A 25,942-nucleotide genomic window follows, 5' to 3' on the forward strand; every position below is an offset into this window, starting at 1 on the left:
AGTAGTGACGGTGACAAAAACAGTTCCTTACGTGTGGGTAGCCCTTCATGGTTTATCAAATACTTCTGCATTTGTGAGCTCATTTGGCTTGGCTCTCATGGCCTCATGGGAAACTAACGAGGGGAGATTATCCCTATTTATTGGTAAGGACATGGAAGCTCAGAGAAGTGAAATTACTTTTTCAAGGACATAGAGTTAAGGAGAGGAGACCTGGGGCTGCTATTTGAACCCAGCGCTGTCCACCTACTTGTCCCACTCTTAAAAAAATGTATTTATTATGGAGAATTTCAAAGATCTAAAGTAGCCAGAAGTGTGTGATGAATGCCCGTGTACTCACTATGTAACTTTCACAGTTGTAACCTCGTGGGCATTCTTGCTTCATTTGTACCCTCATCCGCTTATTCCCACTCTGTAAGACAAATCTCAGCTATAGTATCATTTCCCAGGTAAATAGTTTCATAGGTATTCTAAAAGCTAAGGAGTCTTTTAAGAAGATGTAATACTAATACCAGCTCACACCTAAAATTAGCTTTAATCCCTTCATGTCATCAATTACCCAGTTTATAAGTTTCCAGTTGTCTCATAATGTCGTACTTTTTTAGTTTATTTGAATTCAGATAAGTCCCACACATTGTTACTGGTTTCTCTTAATGTATGTGTTTCTTTTCAACCTCTTTTTATCCCCCTGTAGTGTATTTATTGAAAAATGAGATTATTTTCCTATAGTGTTTCCCAGTCTGGATTTTGCTGATTGCACTTTTGTAGTATGGTTTAACATGTTCCTTTTTGTTTTGTCATTCCTGAAAATTAGAAGTTGTACCTAGAAGCTTGATCAGACTTAGGGTCAATTTTTTTTTTTTTATTTTGGCAAGAGAACTTCACAGCTGATATAGTGGTCCTCCTCAGGGTCACATCATATCGAGTTATCTTGTTTTCTTCCTTCCTTTCTTTTTTTTAACATTTATTTATTTTTGAGAGACAGAGACAGAGCATGAGCAGGGGAGGGGCAGAGAGAGAGGGAGATACAGAATCCAAGGCAGGCTCCAGGCTCTTCTGAGCTGTCAGCGTAGAGCCCAATGTGGGACTTGAACCCACAGACTGTGAGACCGTGACCTGAGCCAAAGTCAGATGCCTAACTGACTGAGCCACGCAGGCATCCCTAGTTGTCTTGGGTTTTGTGATGTTAGCAGCTACTATACTTAAAACCTGCATCTACTAATTCATTATAGGTTGGAAAATGAGGATATTCTTTTTTTTTAATATTTATTTATTTTGAGAGAGAGTGAGAGACAGCAAGCAAGAGCGGGGGAGGGGCAGAGAAAGAGGGAGAGAGAGAATCCTAAGAAGGCTCTATGCTGTCAGCAGAGAGCTTGATGTGGCGCTCCATCCCATGAACTGTGAAATCATGACCTGAGCCAAAATCAAGAGTCGGACACTTAATTGACTGAGTCACCCAGGCACCCCTGGAAAATGATGATATTCTATCATCCATCTGGGATTCTTTCCTTTATATTCTCATACACTTTTCTTAACTAATAGAGAATCAAAATGTGAAAACTTAACCCAGATCATCTTGAGACCAGTTAAGTAATACAAATACAAATGTTAGGACAAAAAATAAATTCTCTTCCATCTGTATGACCTAACACTTCACTTTTTATGAAGAGCCTGTAATTATATCAACTTACCTGCTTGTAAATAACCCCAGGGGCAGGACACATGTGTGTTAGATTGATACAAAAATGGCTTCCAATGAATCGTGCCTCACTGTGATCAGGTCCCTTTTTGTAATTTGACTTTGCCTTCCTCTAATCAAATAGTGGATTCTCTTTGCTCAACTCATGATTCTTGACTGACTGTATAACTTGCTTTGCCCAGTAGAATATGGAGGAAGTGACGCTCTGGGAAGGTATGCTTTGAGAGTCCATATGGTTTCTACTTTTGTGGTTGTACAATGCCATGCCAGGAGAAAAGCTCCCCCCACCCCACCACCTGCCCTGTCTAGCTCCTTATGTCTGAAAGACCCTGTACAAAGAAAGGGACTCAGAGACTTAGTTGTATTACTTGGGCCGAGGTCCCAACTGACCCACCAGCTGAATGCTGCCCTATGAGTGGGCTCACACTACTTGAGTGCATCTGTCTAACCAATGCACATAATGGTGATCAACAAGGTCTTGATGTTTTAAGTCACTACATTTAGGGTGATTTGTTGTATGGGAAAGGCTAATGAAATGGGGAGTATGGTATCCACATTTTACTGAGAAAGCTAAAGCCCAGGTAGAGAAGATATCCCAATTAGAAGGCTATAGAACTAGGTTAGAATTTAGGATTTCTGACTTTCAGGCCAGTGTTCTTGCCATCTCTATGGTTCTGTCTTTGCCAAATTTACTAGCTATCTTAATCTAAACTCCCTATTATCCTAAAGTAACCCTTGAGGTTGAGCTTCCTGACACCTCCAGAAACCCTGTAAATTGAGCTGTGTTTAATAACTTAGCTATTAGCCAGGGCTCTAGAAATTCCCTTAAGGGAAATAGAAACTGAAAATCTTTAGTGAAGTTTTAGCCTTAGCTATATTTTTAATTCCTGTCATTACTTAGTCTTTGGGGAAAGAAACTTGAAAATTCTCAAATTGGGGTGAATATGGAGAAGACCTGCCATATGCATAGGGTTAAGGGCTTTTAAAAGTAACCAAGCCTAACAACCACTTTTTGTGTAAGCCAAGTAGGTGTTGACTGATTCTATCAATTTGTAAGTCCAAACAACTTCCAGATGGTTCCAATAATAGGAAATGTATCTTACATTTGATTAGTGCCTTTTGGTTTACAAAGCAGTTTCACATCTGTGTCCTTATTCTAACCCCACAATGGACCTTGCGAGGAAGTGGGCAAAGGGTTATTGGTTCCATTTTCTAGATGAGGAAACTGAGTCCTAGAAAGGGGAAGTGACTTGCACAAAGCCAATGTCTAAGCAAGCAGAAGAGCCACGATTTAAACCAAATCTGATTCCATAGTCAATGATTTCACCACTCCACTACCTTTACTCTTGTCACAGCGTTTCTTTAGAATATCATCCATCCATATCCATTTTAATAATAACAATGAAAAGAGCAACTATGATGTGGCAAGTATAGATACAGACTCAAAAAGAAGGAGCTCACAGTCTGGCAGGGCAATAGATATAGAGACATATACAATAAATAATAATAATAATAAATGTTGATCAAGTGCTATGTGTCTAATCTTGTTCTAGAAGTCTTACGTATCTTCCTGAATTCTGAAAACAATCTTGTATGGTCCATGCTGTATTGTCCTCATTGAATAGGTAAGGCAGCTGAAGCATAATCACGTTTGAACTAACTTCTTTTTCTTTTTCTTTTTTTTTTTTTTAAGTTTATTTACTTTGGGAGAGAGAGAGGAGGGGAGGGACGGAGAGAGAGGGAAGAGACAGCATCCTAAGCAAGCTCCGTGCTGCCAGTGCAGAGCCTGACCTGGGGCTCAAACCCATGAACCATGAGCTCATGACTTGAGCCCGAGCCAAGAGTCAGATGCTCAACCGACTGAGCCACCCGGGTGCCCCTTAAGGAACTTCTCAAAGAAGCACAACTTCCAAGTGGTAGAACTGGGATGGTACCTTCCAGAGTGGAGGTCTACAGAAGGTGAGGAGAAGCACGAGGGAGAGATTCCTGGTGTTCCAGAAAAATCCCAGGAAGACTTCGCTGAAGACAATCTGCATGAACTGGGACCTGAAGGACCTTGGGTCTGTCCGGAGGCATGGACAATGTGATGAGTAGGTGGTGTTAGGGAATGGCATGGCCATGGACCCATGAGCAGTTCACTGTGGTGAAGCTTCGTATGAAAGCATTCGCACAGGGAGATAGATACACACACCACAACCGCATGGACAGTTGCACCTCAGGAGCTGATAGCGTGGTAGGCGGTGTGGGTGTTTATCATTCCCTTTGACCTCAACACCATGGAACTGGGACGAGGAGCGCCAGGCTAATCTGCTTGTCTGGCTCATTTGCCTGTATCTGCGTCTTTTTGCCAGCTCTCATTTGTGATGTTTACTCCAGTTTCATGCTGGTCCACACCCTATGGGCCACTTCTCAGTATCAGGGCTAATTATCATGATTATTGAGAGTTTTACTTAGCATAATTACCGTCAACATGCATTTTGATTAATAGTCATTAACAGTAATTTCTTAGATTCATTATTATAGCTGGGATTTAATTATTTAATTAATACAACAATTAATAATAACTTGTATTTATATGGGGCTTGATAGTTTGCAAAGTGGTTTCAAATACAGAGTCCCGTTTGATCCTCCCCGAAACTCCAGGAGGTAGGCAGGGTGTGGGTTGTTGCCCTCGTTTTATAGACAAGGAGGCTTAGGTGAGACAGTGAGGACTTGGTTTCCTGCCTCCCCGTCTGGGTCTCTTTCTTTCTCTGCCTGCAGCGTCTCAGAGTTTCACCCAGGGTGATATTTGAGCCAAATCTTAGGGGATGGGTAGCAGTGAGCCAGCAGGCAAAGAAAGTGGGGGTGGGGGGGAGAGAAATCGCGAAGACAGTGCTGGTGTAGAAAGAACACGGTCCATTCAGAGAACTGCCAGTATTTCATAACATCCGCAGGGCAGAGTGGAGAGCATCTGGGAGTCAGGTGAACCTGGGTTTGGGTCTCTGTTCTGCCGCCTGGGTGATCTTGGGTAGCTTCCTGAATCTCGGTGTAAAAAAAGGTATAAAAATACCTCACAGCTTTCCGAGAATTTGTGCAAAAGTGCTACAGAGAATCAGGCATGTCTTAGACCCTCAATAAAAGACAGCAATGTAGTATCATTGCCCTGATGACAGGGTAGGCTGGATTCTGATGGTGTGGTGGTGCAATGTGATGATTCCAGGAGGATATATACAAATCAAATTGTGGAGAACACCAGCAATCTGGGCTTTGTTATCTAGTGAATAGGGAGTCGCAGGAAGGTGCTCAGCAGGGCTGAGATGGTTGGATCTTTGTTTTAAGAAGCTCATTCTGGCACCAGTGTGGAGGTGAGGGGCTGGTTAGGAGCCTGTTTAAACAGAGGTGGGAAGGTCTGTGCTTAGGTATGACAAGAGTAGAGAAGAGGACGCAGACTGGAGACCATCCAGGTGATGGACCTGGCTGAGGGCGTGATTACATGTGTGGGTTCAGGAGCCGGAGGATTATGCCACGGTCCCCCGTTTGGGCAAATTTGTGGCCAGTGGGCCATCAACAGAATGTTGGCTTTCAGAGGCTTCCTGTTAGAGCCTTGCAGGCATTTCCTAAGGACGGGGATTATTCCACAGAGCTTTAATTCCTTACAGGACTGCCATCTGAGCCATTGTAGCAGGGCAGAACTTGTTGACCAAATGAAAGAAAACTTTCATTTTCTTTGTTAATCAGTACTTCACAGCATGAGAAAGTTCAGCAGAAACCAATTATAATTCGATATCCCTGAAGCGGGTGAAATGAAAAAATAAGCAGAAACCAGGTGGTGTCAGCACAGAATGAATCCAGAGGAGCAATGTTTATGTCTGTTTTGAAAAAAGCAAGAAGAGCCCAACATTTGGATCCAGGATCAATTAACTCTATTTGTTTCCTGAGTTAAATTCTGTCGATACAGAGTTCTAAAATATATATATAATAAAAATATATATATTTTAAATATATATGATATATAAGATATATAATATATGATATATAAAATAAAAATATATAAAATATTTATAAAAATATAAATTATATATATATATATATATATATATATATATATATATGGCCTAAAACATTTGGGTCTGCCTATTGGCTCTTCACAAACACACTCGTATTTCAAAGCACAGGTTTGCTTTAAATAGAGAAAGTTTGAAAATCATGGCATACTGGAATGATAAGATATAAAATGATGATAATAGCTCACTTTTGTTAAAGTGGAGTTCTTTCCTAAGCAACTCCCTTTCAGACCCACTTAATCTTGCAATCATAGAAGTAGGCAAGCACAAATTATTACTCTCACTCTGCACACGATAAAATGGAGGCACAGAGATTAGGAGTCTTGTCCAAGGCCACACAGCTTGACAGTGGCATAGGTGGATCCCAGGACTTCTGGATTATGAACACCTCGCTTTAGTTTCAAGGAGGCCAACGCATAAGGCATCAGTCACAGGCAGTAGAGGGTAATTAAGTGTGGGAGTTGAGTGCAGGACTTTGGAGTCGTTTCAGGATTTGAATGCGACCCCTACCACTTACTAGCTGTGGGACTTTGGGAAAATCAGTGGGCCTCTCTTAGCCTCGGTTTCCTTATACGTAAATTGGAGGTCACTACTTCTCATGGTTGTTGTGGGAATCAAATGAGGTAAAGATAGAACACTGTGCCTTCTCATCTCAGACCCTGCCATGTGTTATATCTCCCATAAATGATAAATGTTGTTATTAATTTAGTAGGTACTCTTTGGAGTGGCTTCTTGATTCATAGAGAGTTTCAGAGAATAACCCCCCAGTGCACAACCGTGAACCCCCAGTAGCCATGTTTCTGATCCTAGTTGCAGCTGATTGATTCCTGGGTGGACATTTGATGCACCCTGGGCCAATCAGAGATCTTTCCTTGAGTTTAAAAATTGAAACAGCAGGTCCCTCTGTAGTGCTAGAGTCCCCACAACCATGGATAACCAAACTCCTGCTGCAGAGAGGAAGAACTATGGTGGGTGGTAAGACAGAGTAAAGCCCATGGGGGTAGAAAGTTAGACAAGAGGGACAGAGGGCTCTGGGGAGTCTGTTTGTTCCTGAGGCCCCAGTGGCTTCCTGACCCTCTTATGCCCTAGTGCTAAACATTTCCTTACTTCCTCAATCCTGACATACCTACCATCCATCATTTACCTAAGCTAGTTGAATTTAGATTCTTGTCGTTTACAGATAAGTGTCCTGACTAATGCCATTATTGTTTGCCAGTCTTAATCACCCACTTGGGTAACATTCTGGTCAGATTAGAAAGCCCTTGAAAATAGAGTCACAAGGCAGATCCAGAGGTCAGCACGGAAGAATGTAGCATGAATGCTGGCTCCCTGTCTGTTTCCTATATGACCTTGGCCAGATGACTTCGTCTTCTGGTGCCTCAGTTTCTTTATCCACAGAATGGAGTTCTGCCTGAAAGTATCTGGCACTTAGCAGGTGCTCAATAAACATTAGCTCCCTTTCCAATTCCTTTTCCCTTTCCCATCTCTCTTCCCTTGCATGATGCTGGCGTCGGCCCTGTTAATACGAGAACAAATCAACTCTGAGCTGTGAGTTTGCCATCAGGATGATGTTCCCCAGTAGGATCATTATTCACTACCAGTGCCACTTCCTGGAACATCCCCACCCCCATCTTGGCCCTTCCTTTGTTCTCTTGGTCCCATGACACATGCTAGCACTTGCAGTTTCCCAAGAGTGTCACATGCTGTCTTGTTTCTGGCTCTCTGTGTGTGCTGTTTCTCCATATGTATCATCAAACAATCCCTCATCTGGTGGATCCTGGTGCATTCCTCAATTCTCAGCCTAGGTATCACTCCCCCTTAGGCAGATGAGCTACCATCCTTTCCATTTCCACAAGTGTGGTGTCCTTTCTGATCAAGCACTGAGTCACGTTTTCTTGTAGTTGCCTGCTTTACTTGTCCCTTTCTCTCCTTTTTGGTACCAGTTTCCTCCAGCTCTTCTCCCCCTGCCCCAACTATGACCCCAATCTTGCCTACTTATCACTCCTTCAGGGACTCTTTCTCTGACTTTAATGACAAGGTGTGTTCCTTTGTGTCCCCATTTCATCCACCCGTGGTTCCATGTCCTGCTTCTCATGGCACCCATCACAGTGTGAGAGTCTTTTGTGAAGGTCTGTCCCTGCTTTTCGCTCACCTCTTTAGCATCAGCACCTCTCACAATGTTGTCCCTTGTGTATATTCATTGACTAACCTGCAGAATGAAACAATCTCTAAACTCTCTGGACCTAGCATAACACCTGCTGCACAAAAGGTGCTTGCCTGCTAAAGCGTGGTCGTATGTTTTAACCAGTGGAACCTGGGTTCCACTGGTGAGCATGGAACCGTCCACTGGGACCTAGCACAAAATAGTGGCAAAAATGATAATCCCAACTGACTGCTGGATTGATGATTTGAGGTTGATGTGGAAATTGTAGAGCTTTGGGGGATCAGAGTTCTGGGTAGAGATCCTGGCGTGGCCACTTACTCTCCCTATCTGATCTTAGGCAATCAGCTAAGTCTTTCTGAGACTCAGTTTCTTCATCTGTGCAGTGGCATAGAGGATTGTGAAGAGGATAAGACTCTGTATGTAAAGTGCTCTTTGCAGAGCAAGCAGTCAGTTGTGGCTGTTATAACCTGGATAGTTCCTACCTACACGTGGCCAGTTTGGCCTTGACATCTGGATAACCTTCTTTATTTTTCACTCCGTTTGGCATGGACTGGTGGAGCTCCCTAATGAGCAGGCCATTTTTCCATCAAGCTCAGCCACGGATTTTCCATGAAAAACTTTTTACTGAACTGGAACCACTTTGGCTGTAGGCACCAACGGTCAACATGTCCCCATGGAAAGAAGCTGAGCTGGAAATTCTTTATACTCTGAGTATCTGGAATGAAGGGGGATCCAAATGATTAAAGTCTCCCGAACCCCACGAGCTGTAAAAGTAAGTTGTAAAAGAGAGAATGGTTCATTATGGCTTTTATTACTCCGACTTCCATGAGGGATGTAGGGGCTACATCCAGGCCACCAACTGTGTCCAGGATTTTACTGTTGGGTAAGCCTCAGATGGTCCCACTATGGCCAAGAACAGGTTCTTAGAATTCAGAAGCAGTGCTGAGGCTTCCTTAGGCCTAGACAAGACTGGGAGAGATCGTCGGTGCCACTTAAAGTTGGTCAGATACCAGGCGGAGACATTATACGTCGTACCTCTGTCTCTTTGCCTGTGCTGTTTGTTTCTTTTCCAAGAACACGGTCCCCAGCTCACCCACATCCTAGACTCTTGCACTTATGTATGGCAGGCAGCGTATCGGTGGTCAACAAAAAGAGTGTGGGGGTAGGAATTAGACTGATGCGGGTTTGAATTCGGACTCTGTCATCTGCCAGCTGTGTGGGCCAGTGACGCCCCTAAACCTGTTCTATCTCTTTAAAAAAATGGCTAGTCATGATACCCACCAAAGAGGGATGTTGTGAAGATGAACGTGACAGTGCATGTACTGTGCCTAGCACATTGTAATGCTAATACACGATAGCAACTTCTACTTATTCTTTGAGTCTCAGCTCAAGCTCTCTTTCTTCTTTGTTTTATATCCCCATCGCTTCTTGGCCAGCTCCCCATGTGACTATTTACCGCACTGGATGGTGACGGTCCCAATTCTACAATGCAGGCCTTATTCACCAGGCGCTTAGGATATGTTTTGATACTGACCACCTCCTTCTGTGATTTTGACTGCTCTTCCCCCCCCCCCCCCACCCCCAACCCCCTTCTCGTGACTTCTCTCCCCATTTATAAAATGAGGCTCTTGGGCTGTGATCTGTTACTTGATTCTCCATGATCTTTTACGCTTTCAGGCCTTCTCAAAACTTGAACCAAATTACAAAGGGAAGCCGACTAACCTCCTTCCCAAATCCCCCAAATATCTTTCCTTCTGGAATATTTATTATTTATACACCACTGAGCCTAGGTCGGCCATTTCTCAAAAGAGCTGCACAAAGTGAATTCTCCAACTGGGGGCGGGGTTGTGGGGGGCGGGGAACAAACAGCCGATTGAAAGGGATTTCACGCCTGAATGCTCTCATTCTGCTCACGCCTGGACATCAGGGCTGCTACCTTTCTGTACATTATCAAGGGAACTGGGGTTTGTCACTTGCACCAGACCCTGGCCTCTCCCAGAGAACCTCCAGAGAAGGCCTCAGCGGTTACCGTAGAAACGTCTTCCTTCCTGGATGCAGACCCATGAAGGCTCAGGCGGCCCCAGCCCAAGAGGGGCCTTGTTTAAACAGGAAAGAGCAGACAGTTTAATGGGTAGCTTTGCAGCTTCGATTCCTACACAGTTTACAGTAGTTGGAACAATAAAACTCATAATGAAGGTTTCTTTCTTTTACAGCTAACTTTTTTGTTTGTTTTTTTGTTGTTGTTGTTTTTCCTTTTCTTCGGTTTGTCTCTTTTTTTTTTTTCTCGAACACTAGCTGATGGTAAGCAGGGAGGATTTTAATGTTTCTTTCAATTTTAATTACTGGGGAAGTGACATTAAAGAAGCACAGTGTTGTATGGACATTTATCTCATTTGTTCTTTATGGTATTTCTCTGACATGTGTAATTATGGTAGGAAGACTAAATCAGAGAACTTTGTTGCCCACGCAGGGACACATGACCGCTGGTGAGAAGTAGAACTGTTAAATGAATAACCACAAAAGAATACATTCCGGTTTCATTAATAAATTATGAATTAAATGTGGACTTCCCCATAGCTAAGTAGCCTTTGTAATTTGATCCCCAAGGAAGGGTAACATTTAGCTTGCAGGTGTATTAATGAGTTATTACTAATGCAAGGAAATAGTCAACGAAGACCATTATTGAACTCTTTTTGGGGGAACTTTGTCCTTGGTTGCCTTTGGAGACTTGAGACCTCACAATTTGTCAAGAAACACAGTCTGCCTGGTTGCAATCTTCTTTGGTTATAGTCATTAAACACCCCTTGTATATCAGATGCTTTTATCATGCTCTCTCTCTGGTTTTTTTTGAAACTTTATTTATTTTGAGAGAAAGAGAGAGAGGGAGAGGGAGAAAGAGAGCGAGTGCCTTGCTGTCAGGGCAGAGCCCAAGGTGGGGCTCGAATCTGTGAGCTGTGAGATATGACCTGAGCTGAAGTCAAGAGGCAGATGCTCAACTGACCGAGCCACCCGAGAGCCCCTACCCATACCGTCTTATTTTATGCTAGTAATAACCCTATCGGGTAGATCCTACTATTTCCATTTTACTGATTCAGTAAATAGAGTCACAGAACAGCAAAATAATTTGTTCACAAATCAAATTCAATTCTCTCTGGTAACCAAGCTCCGTGCTTTGCTGGTTCTTCTACTGTGTCTCCTCAGAGGAAATTCTTATGAGAAAAGTGAAGATCGATTGTCTCAAGGTAGAGGCATCTGTCTAACTCTCAGAAGCAGGTGATCTGTTATAAATTTAGCCTGAGCTATAAGAAGTATTTCTGCAATTCTGAAAAGGAACGGGATTACTGGGGTATCCAGTGGGCACTCTGGTTGGAGACTGAACTCTTTCACATTTATGGAACAGGGAAACAGTAACCTTCTGAAAGGCAGTTATTACCCTGGGAAGGTCCTGGGGAAGAGCGGGCAACTGCGGAGAGTTATGAAGTGTGAGAAATGCCCCAAGCCAGTCGGGCAGGTCTTTTTAAAAGCCAGTGGAGAGTTTTATCAGGCCAAGGGGAGCTTTAATTGTTGGAGTCTCTCTTATATGCAGGACAGTTACTGTCCTTTAATGTGCTTATTAAACCAAGAGCAAGAAAATTACCGTATGTGTGTGTTTGTGTGTGTGTGTGTGTGTGTGTGTGTGTGTGTGTGTATGTCTGAAGAGGGATGAGTAGAGGCTCGGTGGCTGGACAGGACCTGCTGATGTATTCCACATGTCCAGAACCCATAGTGAATGCCAATCTCTAGCACTATTAAATGAGTGAATGAGTGAATGAACTAATGAACAAACAACGTAGGAAGGGAAGTGGCAGATCCCAAGCTGTGGGAATGCCACAAGTTCCTGCTCTGTGCCCGGTCTCCAGGTGAGGCCTGTTAGCAAGCATCCAAGCTCCCTTTGCCGTGCCATCACCGTGTCGTTGCACAAGCCTTGTCCTCTGTTGCGGATGCCCTCTCTAATCCTCCTCCCCAGACCTTAGTCACATGGTATGTGCTTCTTTTCCTTCTACAATCACTTGCCTCTCCATTTGCCTACTTTGTTGTATATACCTCGCTGAGAGCACTGTGCTCTCTGTTTGTTCCTTTATGTGTCCTAATTTACACTAGAGTGTGAACTCCTAGAAGGGAGAGACCAGAGCTTTTATGTCTTTAGTGCTTGGTGTGTTTTCTTGCACACAGGAGGATTTGTAAAGGAATGGATGAATGAACCAATGAATGGATGCACTAGACACACCCTCTTACTTCAACCTGATGGCCTAGACTAAAAACTGAAAGGCTCTGTGGTTCCCCGGGGAATATTAGCACGGGGCTCAGAGAACTGGGTTCAGGTCTCACATTTGCCACCAGCTTGCTGGCTGACTTTGGGGAAGTCACTTGCCATCTCTGAGCCTCTCAGTCCCCGTGGGTTATCCCCATGAAAGGGTTGACCTAGATAATGCTCAATACTGGTCTCACCTCTTAGGTTCTAGAACTTAAGGTTTTAGCAAGAGTCTCTGTAGATTTAGAAGCCATCTCCCCACCCAAGTTCTTGCTCTTGAGGCCACATCTTTGAAACTGTATTTTGCAGAGTTCTGGTTCTATAAAATGTTACTAGATCTTCTGCAAAAAAGGAATCATAGCACTTGAAAAGGGTGGGGAAGCAAAGTTAAGGACATGACCTTACTGCAGTTGTTGTTGTTGTTGTTGTTGTTGTTGTTTTTCACTTGATCTAAAACGGGCACTGGGACACCCGAAGACAGACATATCAATTAACTAGACATGTTGCAGTCGTTTGTACCCTGTGGAACAAGTCCTCTGTAGGGAAAGCTCTGTGCAGGCTGTATAAGAGGTCCCTCCACCGCCGCGATTCTAGGAACTCCCGCTTTTGATTCAGGCTTGGGTTGGCATCTCTTTCTAAAAGGAAGCTGTTAGTAATGAAGGACTGTGGGGTTTCAGGGGAGGTATCAGGGGGGTTGGGGGAGGCAGCATCAAGATGCTGGGCTGGTTGGGTGGGGGACCCAACTCAGCTGTTCTTTTCTGTACTGAATCAATCAATGGGGAGGGGGAAGCAGGATTTGATATTGTGACTGAAGAAACCCCTTACTTACAGGAAGAACAAGAGGACCTAGGAACATGGGCAGGAAGTGGGACAAGGAGGATAAGTGGGACAAGGAGTGACTTTTGAACAGTCACTACATCCTGCACCTCCGTGAATCTCACAGTAAGTCTGAGAGGCTGGTGTTGCTTTACCTACTATTTTACAGCTGGGATGACCAAGGCACACAGAGGTTCGAAAACATGCCCAAGGTCACCCAAATAGTAGGTGGCAGACCTACAATTTGAACTTGGGTCGTTTGGTCCCCACACTTTAATTCTCCCTGTGGAACATGGCTGCCAAAACAGAGCCCTTGTTTGTGTTGTGTTGGTCATGATTTTGTTAGTCATTGCTTATCTGTCCTACGGACAACAACTGCGAACCTCATTGTTCCTCGTATGTAAAATACGGATGATACTTTTGTTTCACGAAATCGTTGGGAGGATAAAATGAACACACGTTCTTCCTTATGTTTTTCTTGCCCTCTCAGTTCTTTAAATGGAGGTACTGAAAAAAAGCTGAATATGTCATTTGTTTTTATGTAACAGTGTCAGTCCTAAGCATGTTAATGTTTAATGTAATTTACAGTTCCCATGACTGCCCATGAATATTGAGAGAATATACACACATTGCTGGTTTTATTAAAATACATAAGTCAAGTAGATGGTAATCAAACGTAAAAATCACCCTGCTCCATATTTGAATAGGTTATAAGCACAAGTAACAAACCTTGTATTTTTATTTGTGGCATAAATAAAATTTATGAGAAAAAAAATTGCTCACAGGGACCAATACTGTATATATTCATTTTTAGCTGCCCCTACTGGTAAAGACTGTGAATGGAAGAAATTCCTGACTGTAGTATTTACTACGTGCATAGCCTTGTGATTACTTCAGGTGAAATAACTCTTGTATTTCCTGAGTAAAACTCGCAGAAATCCAATTGACTTAACACTTTCTTGTTTTGCTTTTTGTGGCGGGGGCGGGGGGGTGGGGTGGGGGTGGGGGGTGCGGAGCTTGGGGGCAGAGATTCACCTGACCTCAAAGTGGAGGTAATTGTTGGGGTTTTAGAGTTCCACTTTTTAGTGGAAATGAAGAAGTGGATGGGAAGAGAATGGACGTGAGAATCCTTTATGTGCTGTCGGATGGCAGTGTGCACTGTTATTAGTGTTTACCACTGTTTAGAGCAGGAGAAGGTAGGCTGGATGTCAGGGCCAGATGTGAATCTCATTTCACACTTCTCCTGTTCTTTGTATAGTCGCAGGAGGGTCCCCTCCTCTATGTAGGCCTTCACTATGTAGGCTTGCCCCATGTTTTCCCCAGCTGCGGGAGGATCGTGTGTCTCATTCACGGATTCCCTCCCCGACCACAGCACGTTCTTCTGATTCGGACGCAGACATCTCGTGGGCAGGGGTTACGGCACGTGAACTCTCTCTGTGCTCCCAGGGTGTGGCGTGGGGCCTAGTCTACGGTAATGTTGGGAGTAGTAACAACTAGCATTTCCTGAGTGATTAAAAGTCACTCTTCTTAAGCCTGTCCCACGGAGTAGCTCATTTGATCTTCATCATGCTTCTATGAAGGAGATGCTGATATAATTCCCATTTTATGGTTAAAGAAACCAAGACAACATTCCATTAAGGGACTCATCCAAGAGTCCCCAGAGAGTGGAGGTCAGGCATGAGACCCACGCAGCGTGGGTCCGGTGCCCATGTTCTTAGTGACTGTATAATGCTGTAGCCGGTGGGATGTTCTGGAGGCAGATGTGGGGATAGAGCTGGGGATGTGGGCTCTTAGAGATCAGCACCTGTGAGCAAGCAGGATGGGGCAGAGGGAGAAGTCTAACTGAGTGGGCCCGTGAGGAGGGCTGGAAGGGGTATTGCTCATGAGAGTTGATCTGGCCTGCGCTGACATGGCTGGGATTTATATCCCCACTTTGCCTGATCTTCTGGACATGGGCTGCCCTGGGGAAAGCAGTGACCACAGGCAAAGCAGCTCCTTCCAGCTAATGTGGACCCTGGTGTTGCTGGCAGCTGGGGCCTGTGTGTTTGTCACATCCTCCGCAGCGGCTCAGAAAGTCTCTCCTTTCTGGATGGCCCATGTCCATGTCAACCATAAATGATAGATGGCCTCTCAGAGGAAATAGAATAAACATTTGCTAAATTAACAGAATCTTTATTAATTATAGTGACTATAATAATGGTTATACCTTATTAAGCAGTAATTATGTACCATATAAAGATGGCTACAATTTATTGAGTCATTAATCATCATTAGAATACGCTGAAGTTAATAGTGTATTACATAACCCCATTTTGCTAATGATGTAATAGCGATCTACCGACATTAAGTAACTCGTCCGGAGTTATGTAATTAGTAAGTGGGAGAGCTGGAATTCTCTCTCAGGCCCTTCTGACACCAGAGTCCATACCCTTAACCTCTCGGTTAGTGTTCGTGTCTTCCCAGCTTGATTGCTGGGAGCTTTTGGATCGCCGAGACCGCGTCTTTTTCAATTGTGTGGCTCTCAGCACCTAGCAATACCTGACATATGCTATATACCGAACGTATATTTGTTGAATGAATAATAAATTGGTCTTCCATGAAAAGCACCATGGTTTTGATAGGAACTAGCAAAACAATTTAATGACTTTGATTAGAAGCAACTGAGCATTTAATGAGGCATACTAACGTCAAATCTTTGTTTACGTCACAAGTCTCGCCAAAGCTGAGAGCTGTTAGCGGAAACAACGGGGAGCGCACACACACGACGTGTGCACAAGTGGCTCGCACACTGACCGAATCCATCAGGGTGGATGAGAGACCACAGGCTGTTGGGGCAAGAGGCTTGCTTACCACGGAGGAGGTTTCAGCGCCGGCATTTCACTCATGTGCGGTTTGTCACCGACAGGCTGCTTCGTCTTTTACTCTGAAATGAGGAAATGGTAGATGACGACCCTCTAGTTTCACTAATACTCATAATCCCTGATTCTATAAAAATGATCTGGAAGCGAGAGCTGACCTCCTGTGAAGGAACAGAGAGCAGTACCAGAACTGGTGGGTGGGAGATCCATTAGGAAGATTTTAGCTGAACGCGCAGAAGGATATTGTGAAGAAAGCCCTTGTCAGGAAGGGATTCCTCCCCCGTTAGAAGCGGTCGAGCAGAAGCTGCTCACGCTCCGGGGTTCCCTGGCCGGGCTCCCTGTGGGGGGCCAACGCCTGGATGAGATGCCAATGAAGGTCAAACAAATCTGAGAGCCTGAGCATATAAAAGGCAAGGATTAAATCCCATGTGTTCCCAAAGAGGCAGAGAGTAGAGTAAAATATTGTACTGACCGGCGCCCAGGATAACAGTAGCTGCTTAGGGAATACTTGGTTAGTGATCAGTGTTTAAAATAAGGGTTGAACGTACCTGATACGTATACAACCCTGGATAGTTTGAGGTTAAAATTAGATCGTCCGTGTGAAGGTGCTTTGCCCGTGTTCAGTGTTACGGTTTGGGTTCTCTAGAAAATGGAGCCTGACACGAGGACTTGGGTGCAGATAAGAAGTTGTGTGTCTTAGGAAAGAGTGAATACAAATTTCTGAGAACATATAGTAAGTCCCAAGTAAATGGTCCCCATGGCAACGATTCCTACTAAAGAGCGAGTGAGGATTTTCCTGAAGATAAAGGCCTCTTGGCAGAAGAAAGAGTGTTTCAAAAGGATTGCATGTGCCAGGGCTGGGTAATCTCTCGGAAGGGAATATGTTATTTGTCGGTGGGGAATAGGGAATTGGGTGAGGCTAGAAAGGCAGGCAAGCATCCCATTACGAAGGCCTCGGGAGCCAGCCCTGAGGAGTTTGGACAAATTTTAAATATACTGAACCACTACAAAGCATCCCTAAAACTCTTTACAGAAAATGACAAAATTGAAGTCAATAAATGACTGAGAGAGTACAAAGAGTTCAATCCAAACCATGAAAGTGCCCATGAAGAACAGAAACCAGGCATGAAGCATAGTCAAGCTGACTGACTTGTTTTTTGTACAAAATGTAAGAAAAGCGCATCTGAAAAGAATCGTGCCTTTTCTTCAACCCCCCCTTCCTCTCTTTTCTTTCCTTTTTTTTTTCTTTTCCTTTACTCTTTTTCTTCCTTCCTCCCTCCTTCTCTCCCCTGGGTCTTTGTCTGTACGTGTCTCTCTCTCTTTTTTTTTTTTCCAACAACATCAAACACATTTGAAAGGGGACATTTCCCATTATAGATTTTAATGTGACTTATCCACGTACTGTTGGTACTCCCTGCCAGTGAATGTATAGGCAGTTTATAGGACAGAAACACTTATAGTTAAAGCTCAAGTTAAAAAAAAAAGGGGGGGGGCACCTGGGTGGCTCAGTCGGTTGAACGTCTGACTTCGGCTCAGGTCACGACCTCACAGCTCTTGAGTTTGAGCCCTGCATTGGGCTCTGTGCTGACAGCTCAGAGCCTAGAGCCTGCTTTGGACTCTTTGTCTTCCTCTTTCTGTCCCTCCCCCACTCACACTCTGTTTCTTTCTGTCTCTCAAAAAAAAAAAAAAAAAACAACACCATTAAAAAAATAAAAACAAAAGCTCCAGTTCAGATGCAGTTTTATATGCATGCAGGCACGCTGCAGTAAACACCTTGAAAGGACCTTAGATGATTTTCAGGGGTTCTCATGTTTGAATAAGGACAACCAACTATCAGTCACACTATTGGTAAAAGTCCTAAGCCCGTTGCTGAAATATTGAGTTCCTTATAGCGTCTTGAAGGCGTCTTGCTGGTTCAGGTGTCTGCTTTTGCATTTTGCCACCCCTTTGGATTGAGTGCCCAACAGCCTACACCAGCCTCCCTTCACTTCTCTCCTGCCCACTCCCATCTAGATACCAGCTGCATTGTATCCTGTCCAGTTTGTAGTCCTACAACGCCTGCACTTATTTAAACACTGCCCTGAGCCCAGGACGTCTCAGTCCTTAACGCGCCTAGAAATACCTCCATAACCTGGTGAAAATGCGGATTCCGGTTAAAGAGGTCTGAGGTGGGACCACAATTCTGCATTTTAAACCATCTTTGAGGTGCCATTGCTGCCACTGGTCCATGGACCACACTTGCAGTGGCAAGATCTTAGCCCATCTTATTGCGATCATCAGCTCATTTGGTTTTTTTGACTGTTAAGACCAAGGAATTTTTGTTTTGTGATTGCTATTGTCTAATAGGAGTCTGGCACAGGATCAGATACTCAGTAAACTTCTGGTGAATGTATATCCAAGCATTAGCTCATTAGTCCATTTTCACAACCTGAATTACTCGTACTGCCATTAGCCTTTTTCTTTTTCTAAGGAGGAAATGAAAACTCAGGTTAAATAAGGAAAGTGTTCCCAGTTAGAGTGATGGGAGCCAGAACTCCAAAGACCCTCTGCAAACCCCATGCCTTGTGTCCTTTTCACTCCACCATTTGGTGTCCAAAACCCCCACTGCAATGCAAGTTAGGTCTGAGGAATGGAGAGATTAAAAAAAAAAATTAATAAAATGCAACCATTTCTAGCACTGTGTTTAGGAGATTGGAACTTTACAATCTTAGCCTTGGAGAATACAGACAATATAAAGTTGCAGGAAATCCTTGGTCTTGAGAGATTTGGACCACACTCCAAACTTTGACGTTCTGAACCATTCTCACAGCTGAACAAATATGACATATATAATTGTCAAGCCCACCACTGATATTATGAATTAATTCTTGGAATTTATGGTGTTTTACGCTCTCTTTTCAAAGCACCTTACAACTGTTAATTATTTAAGCCGCCTTACATCCCTCAGAGGAAGGACAGGGATATTATTCTGCCCTGAGCCTGGGGGGAGGTGGCCTGCAGTGGTTGCCAGAGTCAAGGGGAAGAGAGATCACATTGCACCTGAGTGAACTCGGAGTTTTATTATGGAGGAAATCCTGCCGGTGAGACAGGACAGGGGCTTCCCTTGTGGGTTTTTGAGTCAGAAGAGGAGAGTACAAAGGCCATTTTAATACCTAACAATAAGATACGAGCTATCATGTAATGAATACTTACTGTGTCGCATATAGTGTGCTGTGTCGTGTACTATTTTTTATTTAATTTCATAAAAGAAATGTGAGTTGGACGATGATGACAGAATAGCAGCTACATTTATTGAGGACTCATGCCACGCATGAGTTCTCCTTATATCCTTACGGCAACCTCATAAAGCACATATTGTTATGCTTGCCTTGCAGATGGGGGATTAAATAACCTAAGTCACATGCTTGATACACGATAACACCGAGATTTGAATCCAGGATTTATCTGCCTCCAGCAGCTGGGCTCACGCTATTCAGTTCTACTGGCACGTCACTGACTCTCTGAGGGTTCTTATTTTGTAAAATGGGGATAATAATGTCTACATCATGGACTGGTATGAAGATGCTCTGGGATAATATCCCTGGCAGTCAGTTGGAATGCATTAGAAAGGTCGTGAGCTTCCAGGCAGGAAAGACCTAAGTTTGAATTTCATCTTAATATTTAATAACTGTAATGTCTTACGTTAGTTACGTAGCTTTCTGAACCTCAATTTCCTTATCTGTAAAATGGGTATAGTAATACCTACCTTTTAGATTTCAGTGAAGATTAAATAAAAGAATGCATGGAGGGGCGCCCGGGTGGCTCAGTCGGTTGAGCGTCCGACTTCAGCTCAGGTCATGATCTCACGGTCCATGAGTTCGAGCCCTGCATCGGGCTCTGTGCTGACAGCTTGGAACCTGGATCCTGCTTCAGATTCTGTGTCTCCTTCTCTCTCTGCCCCACCCCTGCTCAAATTTCTCTCTCTCTCTCAAAAATAACCATTAAAAAAAAATTAAAAAAAAAAAAGAATGCATGGAAAGTGTCTGGTTCAGTGCTTGATAAGTAGAGGTGCTCCATATAAACTGGTTTTTCCTTTCTCTTCTCCTTTTTACCACATTCTTCCTGCTGGACTGTCTCTCGGCAAATAATACCACCGTCTTCTCAAATGCTAAGTAAAATCCTGGAGGTCTTCAAAAAATTTTTTTTTACCCTGGGCATCATTTAGCCAACTGCCAGCCAGAGTCAGTGGATTATGTCAGGAATGGAAACTTCCCATCCAGCAACTTTCAATTGCCCCGTTTTAGTTTCAAGCCCCTGCTACGTGTGAGGCTGAGTCTCAGTGACCTAGGACTCTGGGAATCTCTGTCGCTTCTTCTCTACAACTTGCTTGCAGGAAGTGCTGCTCACCTCCTGGGTCAGGTTCTCTGTAGTTCACTGGGGAGTCATCCTCTGTACTTATTCACATGAAGGGGAAAATAAAAGAGCACCCCCTCGAAATGCATTATTCTGAGCCTACGAGTATCTCTCATCGTGGAGGCCCTTGACTTTTCAGGACTGGATTCTATATCCCTGGTGTCAAGCAAACGTTGGATAATAAATTGAATCAAGTTCCCCTGACTCCACCCTCCAAGTGGAGTTGAGGTAAACCATTAATTTTGTGAGACAAGTTCTCTGAGATCCAGGTGCAATAGGTCATTTTGGGATGATAGAAGCCAATAAGTAAGAAACACCATTAGCATGAGCAGTGGACTCGAATATTAATTCTTAATCTCTGACTATTAACCCAGTAGCTTCGGGGCTTCCAGGAGTCCATACAAGGGGGAATTTTGTCCATTGGTCACTGTTGTACATTGTCCACACCTCTGAAACTTGCTTTGTGATTGCCAGGGGATGTTGGCCTAGCTGCCAGCCTTCTGTTTTCAGATGCTCCGGGCCATGAATACCTCTCTCCCTGTAATGTCTCCACCTGACAGACTGAGTTGCACCAGGTTGTTCATGGGCTGATATCCGCAGTTAAGACCCGGAGCTGGGGACTGGTTTGAATGTTGATCCCCAAATGCTGAGGTGTTCTAGGTGGACTGTCTGCATAGGAGGGTCTGATTGAATGATAGATAATAAATATCACAGAGAACCCTCTCGTTTACTTTGACTCATTTAAAAAAAAAAAAAGAGAATCTAGACCCTTTTCCTCGACTCAGGGTATTTTTCCATTCTAAGATATTTCCATTCCTGTGTCTTCACCATGTAATAATAATACTAATAATATTAATGGGTAACATTTATATGGAACTAAAGACATGCCAGAATCTGTTCTAAATACTTTAAATATATTAATCTATATAATCCTCACAACAATCCTATAAGGCATGCACGGTATTATTATCCTGTCATTATTATTTGGATTTTGAGGTAGGCATTGAGAGGTTAGGTGACTTGTAGCTTTGCCTGTGGTCTAAGCCAGACCCTATGGCTTGAGGGCTAGAGAGCTCCATAGTAGTGAGGACAAAATAATAATGGCCCCTTTGCATGACACTTAGAGCTCACAAAGAGTGTTCACAAGTATTATCTCATTTCATTACCCCAAGAATCTATTGGAGCAGACAAGGGACAGATAGGATGCCTTCATCACTGGGTGACTGTAGTATATAATCGCCGAGAGCGTGAAGTTTGAATTCAGAATGATACGGGTTTGAATTTTGGCTTTGAGTGTCTGAGCCTCGGTGTTTTCACCAGTAAAACGGAGATTAAAATGACATTTCATAGGGTTTTTGTGAGGATTAAATAAAGCGATATGAAGAGAGGGCTTCACATTGTAGTGACCAAGCGTTGGCAGCTGTTAGCTAGTGGACCTTCTTTCCTTCCTTGCTTTCCTCCTTCCTTCTTTTACTAAGTATTGGGCCCTGTATTTGAGTGTGTGCATATCACGTACAAAAAATGTCTTCTTTTCTTTATCCCTAGTGCATCAGGTGATGGTAGGGAAAATTTAGGTTTGAGCTTGATGCGAAATGTTAAGTGCAAGGTTCAACAAATATCTATCGAGCATCTCCTATGAGTTGGATATTGTGCTAGGAAGGCACTGGCGATGCAAAAATGATGAAATGAGATCTCTGCCCTCAAGTAGCACCTACCCCTTGAGGAATGGAAGGGAGAGAACATATCGAGGGGTCACTCTGCCAAGCACCGTGCTTTATACACATGATCTCGTGCATGATCTCATTTGACAGGTGAGGAAATGAAAGCTCGGAGAGAGGGGCTGTGTGACTTTCTCTAGACCATTGCTGTCCAGTCGGCTTTTCTAGACAATGGAAATAATTTGTCCATGCTGCCCAATATGATGGCCACTGGACTTTGGGTCGCTTGAAATGTATCTCATACGACCAAGAAACTAAATATTTGATTTTATGTTGTCTTTGTTAATTTATTTTTTTATTTTATGTTTTTTTAATTTTTTTTAACGTTTATTTATTTTTGAGACAGAGAGAGACAGAGCATGAATGGGGGAGGGGCAGAGAGAGAGGGAGACACAGAATCCGAAACAGGCTCTGAGCGGTCAGCACAGAGCCTGACGCCGGGCTCGAACTCACGGACCGTGAGATCACGACCTGAGCCGAAGTCGGTCGCTTAACCCACCAAGCCACCCAGGCGCCCCTGTCTGTTAATTTAAATGAAAACAGCCCCTGTAGCTACCAGATCTGATAGCAGAGCTACAGGAGAAGACGCAGCCGGAAAGTGGCAGACTCTGAATCTGAGCCCTGGTCTGTTTGACTTCCAGGGCCGTGATTAGGCATGACTCTTTGACAGTCTGTTCTCTCACTTTAGGGGGTGGAAGGGACCCCTCCCCTCTCCCCTGCCAGTAGAGGAGAGGCAGCGCTGGGGGTAGGGAGTCATGTCAAGGGTGTCAGCCCACGCCTTTCCTCCTTTCACAGAACTAGAACAGAAAGTGGGAGCACTTATCCTTTCACCCGAAAGCCCTCAAGACCAGGAGGCTTTTGCTTGAGTGGAAGTCCCTTTGTTGCAGTAGTAATTCCTGCAGAAACCTAGTGTTGCTGGTACAATAGGAAGGCCAACTAGGGCCCCAAGTAGGGAGAACTCCTGAAATTCCTTAGTGGGAAAGTAGGAAAAATGCTGCTCATTAGTAGGGTATCTGATCTTCTTGTTGCCATGTTTAGGATTTCAAAACCCACGTCACCAACAATATGTTTGTGGCCAACTTGAGTCTAAGAATCCAATGACTCAATTCTTCCCATGGCTCAGGCTGATGAAAAGACTTCAGAGTTCTAAATAAATAGTAGCATTTGCTCTTGTCCTTTATTATTGCTATTATTATTAAACCATTCAATTTGTATAGGAAAAACCGAGTGGGGCAGCTGTTAGAGGCAGGAAGATGAATCAACCTATATGTATGCAGTGTGTGTGTGTGTGTGTGTGTGTGTGTGTGTGTGTATGCCTGTGTGTGTGGCAATTATCAATACTTGTTGAATGAATAAATTATGAAATAAGTCATTTTTTTCCAGAAATAAAAAGCCATTTATGGCCTCATAATAACTAGGACTGTGGGGGGGTGAGGCCCCTGGGGAAATGGGGATTATATTCTGGGCAGAAGGACCACCATATGTAAAGTCCCTGCAGTTAGAGGGAGCCTGTACTTTGGAAAAACTGACACAGCAGATTAGTGTGGCTGGAGCTTAGGGAGAAGAGGCTGGGATGGGGATGAAAGGTTGGGGGGAGGCCAGACTTTGCCTGGTGGTTTAGGTTACATTGAGGGCTTTGGTCTTTAATTCAAGAGTAATGGAAAGGATTTGAAGGGGGTTGAAAGTAAAAATGTAGCACTGTCATGTTTGTGTGAAAAACAAACGGGAGGGGAACAGGGTGAACACAGGGAAATTATCTGTGGTAATAGTAGTAATCCAGGTGAGAGACTATGTAGCCCAGAGGTACAAGATGTTGGGTGGAAAGAAGTGGACGGATTTGAGAAATAGAATAACTGGTGGGAGTCTGTGGTGTGAATGAGGGGCTTTGATGGAGGGAGGCATCGGGGATCACGGCGGGTTCAGGTTCATGGCAACTCTCAAGCTTTAACTTCCTCATCTCAAAAATGGAAATAATGTGTATGAAAGTGCTCTGTGAAATGTTGTTTTTCTTATTTGTGAGATAAAGTGTTTTACTTATTATTTGTGCTATTTTTATTCTATACAGGGGTGAACCGTGTACTAATAAGGTAATCGTCCGACGGCCCGTTTCCCAAAATAGGTGGTAAAATCCTGAGGCAGAATGTGTATGAGTCAATGTCTCTAGTTCATGTAATATTGTACCCATCACATGCGAATTAGTTTTGCCTTCTGTTTTGGTCCTTGACCTTGGCCTCAGATTCATTCTTACTCCTTCCCGCTTGCCTCTCTACTTCTTGCAGGAAGGCGGGTCTCTAAAGCCTCTCTTTCCCAGGCTCCTTTTCTAACCAGCTAGCTTCTGGCTGGGTTTCCCAGTGGGATGTACTGAGGAGGGATTGGAGGGTGGGAAGAAGGGAAAAGCCAGGGTATTTCTTCTCCCTGTGCGTCCTGTATGTCAAGCTGAGGCTTTGTCTCTTCCAAGGCCCCTGGCTCATGATGATTCCAGCTTCAGCCACATGATCTTGGCCCCTGGGCACCTTGCTTTGTTCTTTCAGCTGTAGGGGCATAGCAACTCCCTGCCATCGCTGACCGCTGGAGTCCCTCAGGTGATCCATGGAGCTTTCCTTTCACCGTCTGTGCAGCCAGTTCCTTGTACTAAATTCCTTCTGCTTTAGACAGCCTAGAGTAGTTTTTGTTTAACAGGTTAGATCCTGAGTGATATACACACACACCTAGGCTAAACTTGATTAATGATCAAACAGCGCTCTTTTAAAAAAAAATGTCATTTTTTTATAGAAATAAACTTTGAAGCTTTAAAACACATAATGTAAAAGAAAATATCCTGTCAATACAAACACACTTCAAAATTATAAACAAACTCAGAATGTTCTGCGTTTTGATTTAACAGCAACAAAATTAATTGTCAGTTTCTCAACTTTATTTTTTCAGCTGACTGAGCTTCAGAGCAGAGACAAATGTTGTCGCTTAGTGTTCTTTAAATAGTTTTTAGCTAGTTTTAATTTGGAAAAAAAGAACATTCTTCAGTAGAGACAGGGATAGGAATTACCAAAATATAAAATAAACAAATAACATACTTGGGAAAAACTCGCCATTATGTCATGGTATTACATGCTATCTTGGCAAATTTATGGATAGTTTTAATTTTTTTCGGTTTCAGTTGGTAATGGTTTGACACAAAACAGTGATATCATTGGCAGTGATTCTGTTATGTTGCTTGAAAGTTTATTTGGAATCTTCTCTGTGCTCCTTCCAATAGACTGTTTTTCTAAGATAGTGTTATTCATTGATTGATTGAAGCATTTACTAGTTTATTAAAAAATGTGTGGGATGACTACTATATTTTCTCTAAAAGCCAACATATTTAGGTACATAACCATTCGGTAATGGCACTTCTCTTAACAGTATTGAAATTGTCAACCTATTTAAAAAATAACTTGTTCAGGTGAACTTCACACACACAAAAGGAACCATTTTAAAATGAACAGTTCAGTGGCATTTAGTGGAGCAATGTTGAGTAAGCACCACCTCTGTCTACTTCCCAAACATTTCCATCATACAGTTTGTGACCTTTTGTGTCTGGCTTCCTTTTTTTTTTTTTTTTTAAGAGAGCATATTTTTAAGATCTGTTCATGTTGCAACAGCTATCAGTACTTCCTTTTGACAGCTGAGTAATATTCCATTACATATATTTCCCAGGGCTCCTGGGTAGCTCAGTCGGTTCAGCGTCTGACTCTTGGTGTCAGTTCAGGTTGTGATCTCACGATGTGTGCGATCGAGCCCCACGTCGGGCTCTGCGCTGACAGCATGGAGCCTGCTTGGGATTCTCTGTCTCCCTCTCTCTCTCTGCCCCTCCCCCAGTCATTCTCAAAAATAAACAAACGTTTAAAGAAAAGATTCTCTACATACATATCCCACTATTTGCTTATCCCTTCATCCTTTGATGGACATTTGAACTGTTTCCACCTTG

This window comes from Panthera pardus, unplaced genomic scaffold (genome assembly GCF_024362965.1).
Source record: "Panthera pardus isolate Hobbes unplaced genomic scaffold, ASM2436296v1 HiC_scaffold_11, whole genome shotgun sequence".
Taxonomy (NCBI): Eukaryota; Metazoa; Chordata; class Mammalia; order Carnivora; family Felidae; genus Panthera; species Panthera pardus.